At 42.4% G+C, this 15,651-nt stretch overlaps 2 non-coding genes across 2 annotated transcripts; both read left to right on the top strand.

The window, feature by feature from the left end:
• The first annotated feature begins 1,214 nt into the window (after positions 1 to 1,214).
• Positions 1,215 to 1,273, top strand: LOC115029271 (U7 small nuclear RNA). The gene has a single exon (XR_003834849.1). It is a non-coding gene; the product is annotated as a U7 small nuclear RNA (small nuclear RNA).
• A 13-nt stretch (positions 1,274 to 1,286) lies between these two features.
• LOC115029274 (U7 small nuclear RNA) lies at positions 1,287 to 1,345 on the top strand. Its single transcript, XR_003834852.1, has one exon. It is a non-coding gene; the product is annotated as a U7 small nuclear RNA (small nuclear RNA).
• The last annotated feature ends 14,306 nt before the right edge of the window (positions 1,346 to 15,651 follow it).

The following is a 15,651-nucleotide window of genomic DNA, read 5'->3' as shown; positions in this document are numbered from 1 at the left end:
GTCTCCAGCAGAAGGAGTGGCCCAGATTAAAGGTGTGTACTACCACGCCTGGATCTGGGACTTGCTTTGTTCCAGATGACCTTGAACTCAGAGATCTCCTTGCCTTAGTCTCCTAGGATTCATAGCCCCTATGCCTCAAGATAACCATGCCAAGATCTAGGTCAAAAACTTGTATCTCCTAACCTCAAGATCAGGATCACAGGTGAGCCTTCCAATTCTGGATTATAGTTCATTCCAGATATAGTCAAGTTGACAACCAGGAATAGCCACTACAATAAACAAACAAACAAGGCCAATGGTTTAAGTAATAAAGAGGCACAAGGAAGTAAAGGAGTGGTAACCTCGGGGTGGGATCCTACTCAGCTAAACTTATTGTTTGTGTCTGTTTACAGAGTAAATTCCAGGATAGCCAAATTTAGTCAGTGAAGGAGTTATATTATATTAATTATTTATTAATAATGCCCATTGAAGGGTTGCTTCCCACCTCAATGGTTTATGTTCCCAAATGAAACACACACACACACACAGCCTTTATGTTTTAATATGCCCTAAGCAGCACAATAGCTGGGTGACTGTGTAACCTCCATGTTGTTAGAATCTATTTCCCATGAATAATTCCAAGTTACTACTTACAATTTCTATGTTCCATCTTGGCTGCTCTGGGCCCAATTGAGCAGCCCTCTGGGCTGCAATCTCTTGGCCACCTTACATGGCAACTTGGCACTCTCCTGTCCACCCTCAGGCATGGCATCTCTCCTCCTTTCTCTTCTCCTAGCAGTCCCAAGTCTAGGAACCCTAAACCTCACCCCTCTTTTTCTACTCCCCAGCTATTGGCTGCTGGAATCTTTATTTACTAATCAGAAATAACTTGGGGCAGGTTCTCAGAAGCTATGTGCAGACCCTCTCCTGCAAACTAATTTGGGAGAACCAATTAGCATTAGAATATAAGTAGCTACAGAGTTGGAAATCATTAAACGAACTTTCTCACAAAAATATAACCTCTCTGTGTAGCTTTGGCAAACATGAGTTCTATGCCCAGTGAACCGCATAGGACTTGCTATGTTAAAAAATATACTTACTGTCTTTTTCTAAAAATCAAGGGGCTAAGGTCATAAAATGATGATTGTGGAATAATCAAAAGAGAACCTGGGGTAAATGACTGAATTAATATGCCAATAAAAGACTAGGTTTTGGTCTGCAAATGCTGAGCTATCCAGAGAGCTCTATTAGAATTTTGTCTAGTAGGTTTTTTGACTTTAGTCAGAAAACCCAAGAGCTATGCAGAGAGCTATTACAGCTCCTTTGGAATTTTTTGAGGTTTTCTAACTTTGGTTGGAAAACCCCTGAGCTATCTGGAGAACTGTCTAGACAGCTATCTTGAGTAGACTACAGAGCTGTCAGCTTGCACCCCATCACTGATTTCGAGTCATTTCTTCTGCCACTCCCAACACCCCTTCCTCAGGACTCCCAACCAAGCCAAGATTGGTCCTTGGCATGTATACAGCCTCCGTGGAAAACAGTGTGGCAGTTCCTTGGGAAGCTGAGAATGTATCTATCTCAAAATCCAGCTAGACCATTCTTGTGCGTATACTCAAAGGACTCTACATCCTACTATAGAGACACTTCCTCATCCACGTTCATTTTTGCCACAATAGCCAGAAATTGGAAAGAACCTAGATGCTCATCGACTGAGGAATGGATAAAAATAGAGCTTAGTTATACAAAGTAATATTACTCAGCTAATTTTTTTTTTAAAAAGTGAAATCATGAAATTTGCAGGTAAATGGATGCAGCTAGAAAAAAAATTATCCTTAGTGATATAACCCAGACCCCAAAAGACAAATATGGTATGTATTTTTTAAGATTTATTTATTTATTTATTTATTTATTTATATGAGTATACTGTAGCTGTATTCAGACATATAAGAAGAGAGCATCAGATCCCAATAGAAATGGTTGTGAGCTACCATGTGGTTGCTATGAATTTAACTCAGGATCTCTGAAGGCTTAGTCAGTAATCTTAACTGCTGAGCCATCTCATCAGCCCTGTATATTCTTTATATGTGGATGTTAGCTGTTAAGGCTTTTATAGGCATGCTATAATCCATATAACCACAGAAGTTAAGTACATAGAGTAAGGGACTATACTGGCTGGTTTTGTGTGTCAACTTGACGCAAGCTGGAGTTATCCCAGAAAAAGGAGCCTCAGTTGAGAAAATGCCTCCACGAGATCCAGCTGTAAGACATTTTCTCAATTAGTGATCAAGCCCATTGTAGGTGATACCATCCCTAGGCTGGTGGTTCTAGGTTCTATAAGAAAGCAACCTGAGCAAACCAGGGAAGGCAAACCAGTAAGCATTATTCCTTGATGGCCTCTGCATCCGTTCTTGCCTGCCCTGTGTAAGTTCCAGTCCTGAAGTCCTTCGGTGATGAACAGCAATGGGGAAGTGTAAGCTGAATAAACCCTTTCCTCCCCAACTTGCTTCTTGGTCATGAGGTTTTGTGCAGGAATACAAACCCTGACTAAGACAGAGCCTATGGTAGGATGGAAGGATCTCCCAAGGAAGGGGAAATAAAATATTTAGTTATGAAAAGATGAAGGGGACCATATTCAGAGGATTAAATGGAGAGGAGGAGAGAAGAGGGGATAAGAAAAGGAAAACAGGAGGGGCAGCTAAAACTAAGAGCCATTTGAAGAGTCATATGGAACCCTACTATAGTAGATTTTTCTTAAAATATATACATTCATGAAAGAAACATAAATGTAGTCACCAAACAACAAGGGAAATAAAACTACAACTAGACTTCTCTCACCACCAAGTAAGACCTCCACTGCCAGCAATAGGTTACATCTAATTGAGTTGTTGGCCAAAAGAGCCCCATGGAAACCCCCAAACAACTCTGGCTATTTCCAAGACTATTGCTTGCTCTCCACAAACTGATGGTAAGGTCCTACTACTGATACCTACATATCTCAGTGAACACAGAGAAGTTGAGCTGATGTCCAACTAGAGCCTTCACCCCAAATCACTAGTGTTCATGTTAGCTGAAGGTACCCTACACCACTACCTGAGGAGAAAGGCAAACATCAACCCAGCTACAAACCCTTTGATCTACAATGGTGACCTGACTGCATGATAAAGTTGATGTAATAGTGCCACAAACATTGTGTGAGTAACCAAGCACTATCTGACTGGATTTAAGGCCCACCCATGAGATGGAACCCGGACCTGATACTGCTTGGGTACCCAAGAACTGGAATCTAAATAGGCCATGGACCTAGGGAGAAACTAAAAACTATTGAACTGCTAAATGGACATAGCAATATAATGACTCTCAATAATATTCAGATGTACCCATATATAAGGTCTCATCTGTCACCAGAGAGGCTTCCACCTGCAGTATCCGAGAACAAATACAGAGCCTCACACGCGGATAATGTGCAGGGGGTGAGAGGCCTTGGAACACTCAGGGGTTTTTTTGGTGGTGGTGGTTTGTTTTTGTTGTTCTTATTAGTTTGTTTGGGTTTTTTTGGGGGGGGGTGTTTGGTTTTGGTTTTGGTTTTGGGTTTGGTTTGGTTTGGTTTGGTTTTTTGAGAAAAGGTTTCTCTGTGTAGCCTTGGCTATCCTGAAGCTTCATTTATAGACCAGGCTGGCCTTGAACTCAGAGGTCTGCCTACCTTTGCCTCCTGAGTGATTCGATGAAAGATGTGTGTCACCATGCCTAGCTGGAACACTCAGTCTTAAATGGCATGTCTTCATCAAACTCCTCCTGTGGGGCAAGTGGAACTGTGTCACCAGACAAAAACTGGGTAAGATCGAGTGTATTCAGAAACCCCAGTTCTCTCATACCCAAGGATGGGAGGAGTTTCATCTACCAGATTCCAGTCCTGGAACACAGGACCCCCTGGAGAGGACTGTGACTCATAGGGCCAGTACCCGAAGCCCCTCCACATGCAGATGAGGTAGACCTAACAACTCAGACCAAGTCAATAGAGAGCATCTGCTCCTAGACCCCCAACCCACCCCAAAATATATATATAAGACCCTGACACGAGGAATAAAACACACACGTTACTTCATCAAGGACTGTCCGATAGCCTCTGTCTTATAGAGATGTAACACTTTGGGGAAGAGAATTCTCCCCTGAAGCTTTCGTCATCGCTGAAAGCTGCTCAAGCCCACCACAGTCACTTCCTGCTCCCTGACTCTGACCTTGGCTCCTGGCTGCCTGCTGTGCTCCAGCCTGCTGCCACACCACACCATACCACACTGAGGAAGAAGCCTGGCAGTTTGCCTTGATCAGATTCCCTTCCCCTTCTGAGGCCACTCTGGCCTGGCCAGAGTCCCACAGATCTCTGCAGATAGCATCCAGTAAGTAGGCCAGCACCCTCCCTCAGGGCTCAGGGAACTTGGTGGAAGAGGCAAAAAGAGTCAATGGTCCTCTGACCTCAACATGAGCACCATGGTATTCATGAGCAAACACCTACATATGCATATGCCAGTCAAACTGTAACAGCAACAACAAAGGAAATCCCTTACCCCATCAGCAGTTATCTGCTTACACTCCATCTGGTAAAAGGACTCATGAGCCTCTCTTCTGTCCATGAAGAAACATTACTGGAACTAGTCTTCTTTTTTCTTTTTTTTAAAAAGATTTATTTATTTATTTATTTATTTTAGGTATATGAATACAATGTCACTCTCTTCAGACACACCAGAAGAGGGCATCAGATCCCATTACAGATGGTCATGAGCCACCATGTAGTTTCTAGGAATTGAACTCAGGACCTCTGGAAGAGCAGTCAGTGTTCTTAACCACTGAGCCATCTCTTGAGCCATGACCAGTCTTGTTTAGGATTCATACAAGAAATCACAGCTGCTGAGATTTCAAAAGGACAATGACCATGTCATGTCTGGAGGACAGGATTCCATAACAGAGGTGTGTGTGTGTGTGTGTGTGCATGCATATGTGTGTGTATGACCATGTATATATGTGCATATGTGCATCTGAGTGTCTGTGCATGTATGTGTGTATGCATGTTTATGAGTTTGTGTGAGTCTGTGTGTATGAGTGTGAATGTGTAAGTGTGTGTGAGTGTATGTGAATATGTATATGGTGTGTGTATGTGTGTGTGAGAACATGTGTGAATATATATGAATATGTGTGTGTTTATGAATATGTGTGGGAGTATATGTGTGTGAATGTGAGTGTATGTACGTGAGTGTGTGTGTGTGTTGACATAGGGACTCAGGTTGAATATTGTGTGGCTGGTTTTTGTCACCTTAGCACAAACCAAGACATATTTGGGAAGAGAGAACTTAAGTTGAGAAAATGGCCCAACTAGCTTGGCCTACCATGCATTTGCTTGATTGGTGATTCAGGTGGGAGGGCACAGTTCACCACAGGAGGCATAGGATGACGATCTTGGGTTCTCTGAGAAAGCAGGTTAAGCAAGCCAGTAAGCAGCACTCTTCCATGGCTTCTGCATCACTTAACAGCCCTGAGTTCCTGCCCTGAATTACCCTCCCTGGATGATGGGCAACTGCAAGCTGTAAAACAAACAAATCCTTTCTTTCTTTTTGTCATGGTATTTTGTTGCAACAATCGAAACCCTAACTAAGGTAGTTTTTAATTAGGTAAACAAGGATGACCTTGAACTTCTAACCTTTCTCCTTTTACCTCCAGGATGCTGGGATAAAAGCAGTACACCACAGCTACTGTTATGCAGTCTTTTTTGTTTGTTTGTTTTGCTTTGTTTTGTTTTTTCAAGACAGGGTTTCTCTGTGTATTCCTGGCTGTCCTGGAACTCACTCTGTAGACCAGGCTGGCCTCGAACTCAGAAATCCACCTGCCTCTGCCTCCCAAGTGCTGGGATTAAAGGCGTGCGCCACCACCTGTTATGCAGTCTTAAGCATTGAACCTAAAGCTTTATGCATTTTGGAAAACACTCCACTAACTGAGCCAAGTAAAGCAGCCAAAAGGCCAAAAGATGAGCCAGAGAGGCAGAGAGATCAGGTAACAAAAATGCCTAGATTATATAGGGAAAAGCCTCTTGGGAAATAGCATCCCAGTCCCTGGGCTGGAAGGTTCAGGGTAGAGTATAGATAGGGTTTGCCGGTCATACTCTACCATTGAAGTGCTGGAATTAGTGGTTGTCAAACTTCCGGATGCTGTGACCCTATAACACAGTTCTTTATTTATTTCTGCAAAGAGAGTTCTAGGACAGCCAGGGCTACACAGAGAAATCCCAATCTCAAAAAGAAGAGAAGAGGAGGAGAAAGGGGAGGGGGAAGAAGAGGAGGAAGAAGAGAGGAGAAGGAGGTGGATGGGGGAAAAAATGAAAAAAGAAAAATGAGAGAGGGAGAAGGGGAGGAGGAAAGGAGGGAGGAAGGGAGGGAGGGAGGGAGGGAGGAAGAGAAGAGAAGAGAAGAGAAGAGAAGAGAAGAGAAGAGAAGAGAAGAGAAGAGAAGAGAAGAGAAGAGAAGAGAAGAGAAGAGAAGAGAAGAGAAGGGAAGGAGGAAGGAAACCAACCCAAAAGTTACTCTGGTGCATTTCCAGTTGCATTCTGCACTGCATCTCCTGAACAGAGCCTTTTGTAGCCTGCATGTGTTGGCTTGTCGACATTTAGTCCTCTTACTTTTCCAGGGCTGTCTCTGGCCTGGGGGGTGGGTGTTAGGGGTGGGGGTGCTATGTTAAACTCAGGCTCCCTGATGAGTGATTGCTCTCTCTTCTCAGGTCCTGGGGGCTGCTCAGTTTTAGACATTCAAATCCCTCACAAGATGACACATGATATACCCTTCTGCTCTCTACTGAAGGGATCACTGTCTCCCCCAGACTCAGCTGGCTTTAAGGCTGATGAGGGGTGCTGCTTGTCTGATGGTGGGACAGCCACTATCTTTTACCAGAGCTCCTGACAGGACTTGTAGATCAGGCGTCTGCCTCCCCTCACCTTGGATTCATTTTCCACCTTGATTTGTTTCTGTGTCTTGCTAGCCTTCCTTCTCCCTCACTCTGCAGTTTTATGATGCCTTTGTGAATTTCCAAAGCTCTTCCCTCTTCTCTGCTGGAAATAGAGTCTCTTCTTATATTTTACTGGCTGCTCTTCTTAATACTTGGAGGTAGTTTCTATCCACCATTCATTAATTATTCTTTTTTATTTTATTTTTTTGGTTGGTTGGTTGGATGGTTGGTTTTTCAAGACAGGGTTTCTCTGTGTAGCCCTGGCTGTCCTGGAACTCACTCTGTAGAGCAGGCTGGCCTCGAACTCAGAAATCCACCTGTCTGCCTCCTAAGTGCTGGGATTAAGGACGTGTGCCACCACTGCCAGCTTATTCTTTTTTTTAATAACCAAAAAAAGAGTGAACATATTTTAAAGTATTGGAAGACAGAACGCTTCCAACTTTAAATTTTCCTCATTTTTAAAAAAATTATCTTTAATCTTTTTTTTACAGTCCAGTCATTATCCCCCTCCTGGTCTGCATCATTCCTTCCCCTGCCCCTGCCACTCCCCATCTCCAAGAGGATATCCCCACCATCCCCTATCCCACTAGGCCTCCCCACTCCCTGGGTCCTCAAGTCTCTCAAGGGTTTTGCTTTTTGTTGTTGTTGTTGTTGTTGTTTTGAGATAAGGTCTTACTCTTGAACCAAGAATGGCCTGTGTTCACTATGTAGCCCAAACTGGCTTCTAACTCAAGTTGATTCTACAGTATCTTTGAATGTTTTTTTTTTTTTCAAATTATTTATTTTATTTATGTGGGTACACCATAGCTGTCTTCAGACACACCGGAAGATGGCATCGGATCCCATCACAGATGGTTGTGAGCCACCATGTGGTTGCTGGGAATTGAACTCAGGACCTCTGGAAGAGCAGTCAGTGCTCTTAACTGCTGAGCCATCTCTCCAGTCCTCTACTGCATCTTTTTATGTTGTTTGTTTGTTTGTTTGTTTGTTTGAGATAGGATTTTTCTATGTATCCCTGGTTGTTCTGGAACTCACTATGTAGACCAGGCTGATCTCAAACTCAAAACACTGGCCTACTCTGCCTCCCAGTGCTGGATTCAAGGCAGGAGCAGCCATGCTCAGCCCAAACTGCTTCCTTATACCACCCAAGGCTGGGCCCTTAGTAAGAAAGAAAACACTAATTTTATGAAGCCATTTTCTCAATTGAGGTTCTTTCATCCCAGATGACCCTAGCTTGGATCAAGGTGACAAAACACTAGGCAGCACAATGGTTAGTGTTTATCCTATACCTTGACACACAAATATATCACTATTAAACAGAACCCTTTACTTTTTCTATTTATCCCCCAAGATCTCATATTAACATCACAATATAGAATGCAGTATAGCTTTAAAAGTCCCACAATCTTTAAATTTTTCAACACTCTAAAACCCAAATTCTCTTTTAACTCCAGTGTCACTGGGCCTAACAGTGCACACATTAATTCCAGCACTGAAAGGCAGAGGCAGATGGACCTCTGAGTCAAAGCCAGCCTGGTTTACATAGTGACCAGGTCCTCATAATGAGTTCCAAGACATCCAGGACTAATTAGAGAGACCCTGTCCTGCCCCAAATTGACTTTTCAAACTTCCCTCTGAAATTTCACAAATCAGGCCTCCACCATCTCTATTTCTGTCCGTGTTCTTATTCAAATTCCCCATAATAGTTCATTAAGTTTTGAGCACTCAATGGCTTTTTCAACTCAAAAAACAATTTCAAGCTTCCTCCATAACTCTCCCCAAAACAACATGTTCAAGTCTATCACATGATACCCCACAATCATGATACCAATTTGTCTGTTTGCTTTCTATTGCTGTGATAAAACACCATGATCAGAAGCAATTTGGGGAGGAAAGGGCTTAGTTCACCTTACATCATATCATAAAAGGAGGACACAGCAACAACTCAGGCAGGAAGTGAAGTATCGGCCATGGAAGATTGCTGCTGACTGGTAATAGGTTTCTGTCTCAGACATTGTTTCTTTGCCAACAAAATAAACCAAATCAATCCAAATTTTAAAAGTAAAAAAGCAGATTTATTGGAGGCAGGTTCAATGGTCTCAGAGAATGAAGTCACCATGGAGACAGAGAGGTGGGACTGGACAGGGAAAAAGCAGAGAGAAAGAACAAAGAGAGGAGAGAGAGAGAGAGAGAGAGAGAGAGAGAGAGAGAGAGAGAGAGAGAGAGAGAGAGAGAGAGAGAGAAGTGCTCTGGAATGGCTGCTGGCTCCTCTGGAACACACCTGGTGCACCTGGTGGTGGCACGTGATGACATAACAGCTGCTAAGTCCCTGAGAGCAGGCCACTGGGGTCACCTGTACATAGATAGCATTCCTTTAGGCTCTACCCTACAGTTACCTAGCAACAGCTGCTAGCTAAGTAAGAAAGGACTATTCTGCTTCCCTCCCCTCCCTCCCTCCCTCCCTTCCTCCTTCTTTCCCTCCCCCTTCCTCTCTCTCTCTCTCTCTCTTTTCCCTATGTGCCACCAGCTTGCCTCTTTCCCTTTCTCTTTTTCTCTTCTTTCTGTCCTTCTCTGTCTCCCTTTCTCTGCCTCTACCCCCCTTTCCAGGTCCCCTTCCTCATCCTGGCAATAAACCTTTATATATTAGGTCTGTCGCATGGCTTGATTGTTCACGGGACACCTTGGCTGGGCCCGCTGAGGTCCTTCCCCCACTCCAGCCCCATTACACCACCGCTGTTTTATTTTATTTTTTTATTTTTTTTTAATTACGTATTTTCCTCAATTACATTTCCAATGCTATCCCAAAAGTCCCCCATACCCTCCCCCCCACTTCCCTACCCACCCATTCCCAATTTTTGACCCTGGCGTTCCCCTACCACCTCTGTTTTATAAAACAACACTAACTTATTTACTTACTAACTTACTTCCCATGGCTTGCTCAGCCTGCTTTCTTTTAACCACCCAGGACCTCCTGCCACAGAGGGCTGGGTCCTCCCACATCAATCATTAATCAAGAAAATGTCCTACAGACTTTAACTGATAGAGTTTTCTCAGCCAAGGAACTTTTTCACCTCAAGGAAAGCTCGGGGATACACAGGGACTGGGAACACCCAGTGTAATTGCTAGCAGGCTAATAATTAAGACTTCCTATTGGCTTTAATCTGTGTCCTAGCAGTCTTTGGTGGATATACCACAAGAGAAACAAAAGAAGATTGTCCAACATTGAATCTCTTCCTGTTTTGTTTGTTTTTCTTGGTGTGTTATTTTAAAAGTATATATTGCTTTAAGTGTTTGAGATATGTTGCCTGTATGTATGCCTGTACACCATATACCTGAGGAGGCCAGAAGGAGGGTTTGTATTCCAGGAACTGGAGTTACAGATAGTTCTGAGAAATAGTGTGGGAGCTAAGAATCAAACCTAAGTCCCCCATAAAAGAAACCACTTCTTTTAAATTACTTTTAAAAATTGTTTTTCATTATATGTATGTATGTGTCTCTGTACAGGTATGTGTATGAGTGCAGGTGCCACCAAAGGCCTGTCAGATGCCCCTTGAGCTCCATTTACAGGTGGTTGTGAGCTGCCTGGGGTGAGTGTTGGGAATCCAGCTTAGGTCTGAAAGATTGGTATGTGCTTTTAACTGCTGAGCCATCTCTGTAGCCCTGTGCTGCAGCGGCTGCTGATTTTAGTTGGTTGATTGGGTTATTTTGTAGTTGTTGGTGGTTGTTTTCAGAAAGGGCCTCACATGGAGCAGGCTGGCCTTGAACTGATTCCCCTGCCCCCTCCCAAGGGCTAGGAATACATTTTTGAACTATCATGACCGGATTTCTTTGACGTTCTTACTACACATTTAGCCATGTTTTTACTTTATCATTTTTTCCATATATTTATTTGTGTGTGTATGCATGTGTGTGCATGTGTGATATTATGAGCATACAGAAGTCAGGGGACAACTTCATGGAGTTGATTTTTTTCCTTCCATCTTTACCAAGGTTCAAGAATCAACCTCAGGGGCCGGGCATGATGGCGCACGCCATTAATCCTAGCACTTGGGAGGCAGAGGCAAGCAAATTTCTGAGTTCGAGGCCAGCCTGGTCTACAGAGTGAGTTCCAGGACAGCCAGGGCTACACAGAGAACCCCCCCTCCAAAAAAAATCAACCTCAGGTCATGGGCTCTACCCACTGGTCCACTTCCATACATTTAGATAATTTTATTTATGTATTCATTATTTAATTTTTTCATTTCTTGTTTTCTTTTTCTTTTTTTCATTTTTGCCCTCTATCACACTCCTCTTCATTATACTATTAGTATTTTAACTTTATATTACTAAGGTTTTTTTAAGATTTAAAAGAAATCTATATATGCATTTGTGTAGATGTATGCCACATGTGTATGGGTGCCCAGGAAGGCTTGAAGAGAATGTTGGATCTTTTGTAGCTGGAGTTACAGTTGAGTTTAAGGTCTTAGCATGGGTGTACACTTTATGTGTATGAATTGCCCTCAAGTATTGTGGTGGTTTGAATATGCTTGGCCCAAGGAGTGGCACTATTAGGAGGTGTGGCCTTGTTGGAGGAAGTGTGACACTGTGAGGGTGGGCTTTGAGAGACCTTCCGCCTAGCTGCCTGGAAGCCAGTTTTTTTTTTTTTTCTCCTGTTTACCTTCAGAACAAGATATTGAACTCTCAGCTCCCCCTACATTATGACTGCCTGGATGCTTCCATGCTTCCTACCTTGATGATAATGGACTGAACCTCTGAACCTGCAAGCCAGCCCCAATTACATGTTGTCTTTATAAGAGTTGCCTTGGTCATGGTGTCTCTTCACAGCAATATAAACACTAACTAAAGCATGTATGTATGTGTGCCATATGAGTGTCTGGTGCCCACGGAGGTCACAACAGGCATAAGATACTCTGAACCTAGGGGTAACTGGAATACCATGTATGAGCTGGGAAGCAAACCTGGGGTCCTTGGCAAGAGCAGAAAGTGCTCTTAACCACTGAACCATATCTCCAGCCACTAAATAAAGAGATTTATTCTCTTTCAATAATGCTTGGCTTTTGGGTGTGTGTGTGTGTGTGTGTGTGTGTGTGTGTGTGTGTGTATGTGTATGTGTGTGTCCCTGCCCACAGAAGTCACAAGTGTCAGACTGGAGAAGGAGTTCCACGGCTTGTGAACCATTCAGTATAATTGCTGGAAATAAAACTCTGGCAGAGCAGTGCCGATGAATCATTTCTATAGCCTCGTGGTTTTCATGTTTTCACTTTTCATGTCATATGTTATATTTATCTAATTCTACTCCCAAACTTTCTCACTTCTTGTAAATATTCTTCCTTCTCCTTTTATTTTAGGATTAAAAAAAACAAAACAAAACAAAACAAAACAAAAAAACAACTTTTTTTCATCTTGTTTCTTTTCTTTTCTCTCTCATTTTTTTAAGATTTATTTATTTATTATATGTAAGTACACTGTATCTGTCCTCAGATACTCCTCGTTACGGATGGTTGTGAGCCACCATGTGGTTGCTGGGATTTGAACTCTGGACCTTTGGAAGAGCAGTCGGGTGCTCTTACCAGCCATCTTACCAGCCCTCTTTTCTCTTTTTTAATTGAAGAGGCTTTCACCATATAGCCCTGGCTGGCCTCACACTTAATAGAGACGGTTGCTGAGACTACAAGTGTGAGCTGTCATGGCTGTCATATGCTTGGTAGTTTCTCCTGAGAAAGATTCTCATATAGCCAGGCTGGCCTCAAGTTGAACTTGAACTCTGTATCCTGCCCTAACCTCACAGATGTAATTACTGGCGTGAGTCTCCTCCACTCCCTGGTTTACATTTTTCCTAATGTCCTTTCCTCTTCCTTTCCAGAACATTCTTCTCTGCCTTGGCCTTCTGCCCCATCCCTCATACTGTTCCTCTCTCACTAACTTCCGCCCTTGTCGATACCATCCACTGTCTCCACATTTATCCTAAATGGTTTTAACCTCTTACCACGCCCATCTATCAGCTTTTCATTGTCTATTTTATGATTTCTGATGATGTTAGTGGGTTTTCATTGATTTTTGAATGTGTCTCAATATTATGGTTAGCTTCATGTTGATCCTCTTACATAAATGTGTTTTTTTCTTCCCTGAGTGGTGCTGAGAATCGAAATCTCACAAGTAGGTTCCCCAGTGAGAAGACCTCTATATAAAACTGAGGCAATACCCAAACTAACAGATGGATAAAGCAACATAGAAGCAAGGTAACATGACCCCTCCAAATAAGTCCTCAACTACTGAACTCAAAGATACCAAAATAAGGAAAAATGCAGGAAGAAGAAGTCAAAAATTATTAGAAAAAAAATAAAAAGAGATCAATGACCTCAGATGACTTCAATCCAGGACTCAGGAAGGAAAGGTAGTAACAGAGAGGGAAAAAAATCAGAAGATGGATGAGAAAAATGGATCAAAAAGTCAGCAACATGGAAGAAAAGAACTGACAGAAACTGGAATTTTGAGCAACAAAAGAATTTTTAAATGTTGGGAATGAAAACTCAATGAATCAAATGAAAAGACTAGAGTAAAAAGAATTACCAATAATCTTAACCAAGCTGAAGTATATCAGGCCTGGAGGGCAATACCTAAGAACACTACAGTTAAACAGCAAGGGAGGAAAAGTTACTGATCATCACCAGAGCCTTCAGGACGCTGAGATATGATTAAGAGAACAGGGGCTGGTGAGATGGCTCAGCGGTTAAGAGCACTGACTGCTCTTTCGAAGGTTCTGAGTTCAAGTCCCAGAAACCACCTGGTGGCTCATAACCATCTGTAATGAGATCTGACACCCTCTTCTGGTGTGTCTGAAGACAGCTACAGTGTACTTATATATAATAATAAATAAATCTTTGGGCTGGAGTGAGTGGGGCTCAAGCGAACAGAGGTCCTGAATTCAATTCCCAGCTACCACATGATGGCTCACAACCATCTGTACAGCTATAGTACACTCATATACATAAAATAAATAAATAAATCTTAAAAAGAGAGAGAGAGAGAACAAAGGATAAAAATGTAGCTGAAATAAAATCCTAGACATCTATTCCACAAAATTATAGTAAAAATCTAGAGAAAGAAATGGACATCCAAACCAAAAGGCATTTAGAACTGCAGGTAGACGTTACCAGAGTTGGCCAAGGTGCAGGGAAAGACATGCTCACGTGCTGCTTGTGAAAATGTTAACTGCTGCTGTGATGGAAGCTGACATGGAAGTTCCTGAAAAGTAAAAATAAACCAGGCATAGTAACATACATCCGTAATCCCAGCACTAAAGACAGAGCAGCGAGGAGGTCAAGCTCATTCTCAGCTACATAGTGAGTTTGAGGCCAGCCTGTGTTATATAACACCATGTATCAAAAATGAAAAAAAAAAAAACAAACTAAACTAAACTGAAAATGGAACTGTCATTGGACCCAGCTATACAGCACATGGTCCATACCTGAAGGGTCTAAGTCAACAGGACACATGTACATGCATGTTAGCTGCCACACCATTCAAACTAGCTAGGATGCTGAACCATTCCAGATGTCCACAAACAGATGAATGGATGAAGAAAATGTGGTTTATAAATAAAAGGGAATGTTTTTCAGCCGTAAAGGAAAATAAAGTCATACATTTGCAGGAAAAAATGGATGGGACTGGAAATAATTATGTCAAATGACATAAGCCAGACTTAAAATGACACATACCATGTGTTTCTTCTCATATATATCTGTGTGTATGTGTGTGTGTGTGTGTGTGTGTGTGTGATAAAAGTAGAATGGAGACCATTAGAGAGGAGAAAGACATCTTAACAGTGAGGAGGTGGGGGAGAGAGAATAATGGAATTCATATGACATGGAAGTAGAAGAGTAATTTCAGAGGGAGAGGAACATCATGAGGGCCGAAGGGAGGGCAGGGGAGTAAGAAAGAGGTCTAATGATACTAGTGCATGCCAGTATTATATATACTGTAATAGTATAATGTGTAATGATGTCATAATGAAGCCTAAAACTTTATATGTTAATGTAAAAAAAATGCTAAAATGTTAATATTAGAAAAAATTTAAGGTTTTTCTTTTTTTTCTCTTTTCTTTTTTCTTTTTGGTTTTTCAAGACAGGGTTTCTTTGTATAGCTCTGGCTGTCCTGGAACTCACTTTGTAGACCAGGCTGGCCTCGAACTCAGAAATCTGCCTGCCTCTGCCTCCCAAGTGCTGGAATTAAAGGCTTGCGTCACCACCGCCCGGTTAAAATTTAAGTTTTTAAACCCAGCAATTAAAAGTCTTAGGAGAAGGAAGATCAGAAGTTTAAAATCATCTTCAACCACATTGTGTGTTCAAGATCAGCCTGCCCTAAATGAAAGTTTGTCCCAAAAGAAAGAGAGGGGGAGGGGCAGAGGATAGAGAGCTAGCTCAACAATGAAGAGCACTTTCTGCTCAGTCATGGAAACTGGCATTCAGGTCTCAATCCTCATGTTAAGGATGTGCTGCACACAAATACCTGTTACTCTAGCTCCAATGAGGTTTATGTCCTATTTTGGCATCCTTGTGTGCTTACACACACATACACACGGACACATACTAAAAGAAACATTTTTAAAAATTAAACAAAGAGGGGCCTGGAGAGATGACTGAGCAGTTAAGAGCACTGACTGCTCTTCGGGAGGTCCAGCCACATGGT

Source organism: Mus caroli, unplaced genomic scaffold (genome assembly GCF_978045245.1).
Source record: "Mus caroli unplaced genomic scaffold, Mus_caroli_1 scaffold_12, whole genome shotgun sequence".
NCBI lineage: Eukaryota > Metazoa > Chordata > Mammalia > Rodentia > Muridae > Mus > Mus caroli.
This window is presented reverse-complemented; position numbering and strand designations above follow the sequence as displayed.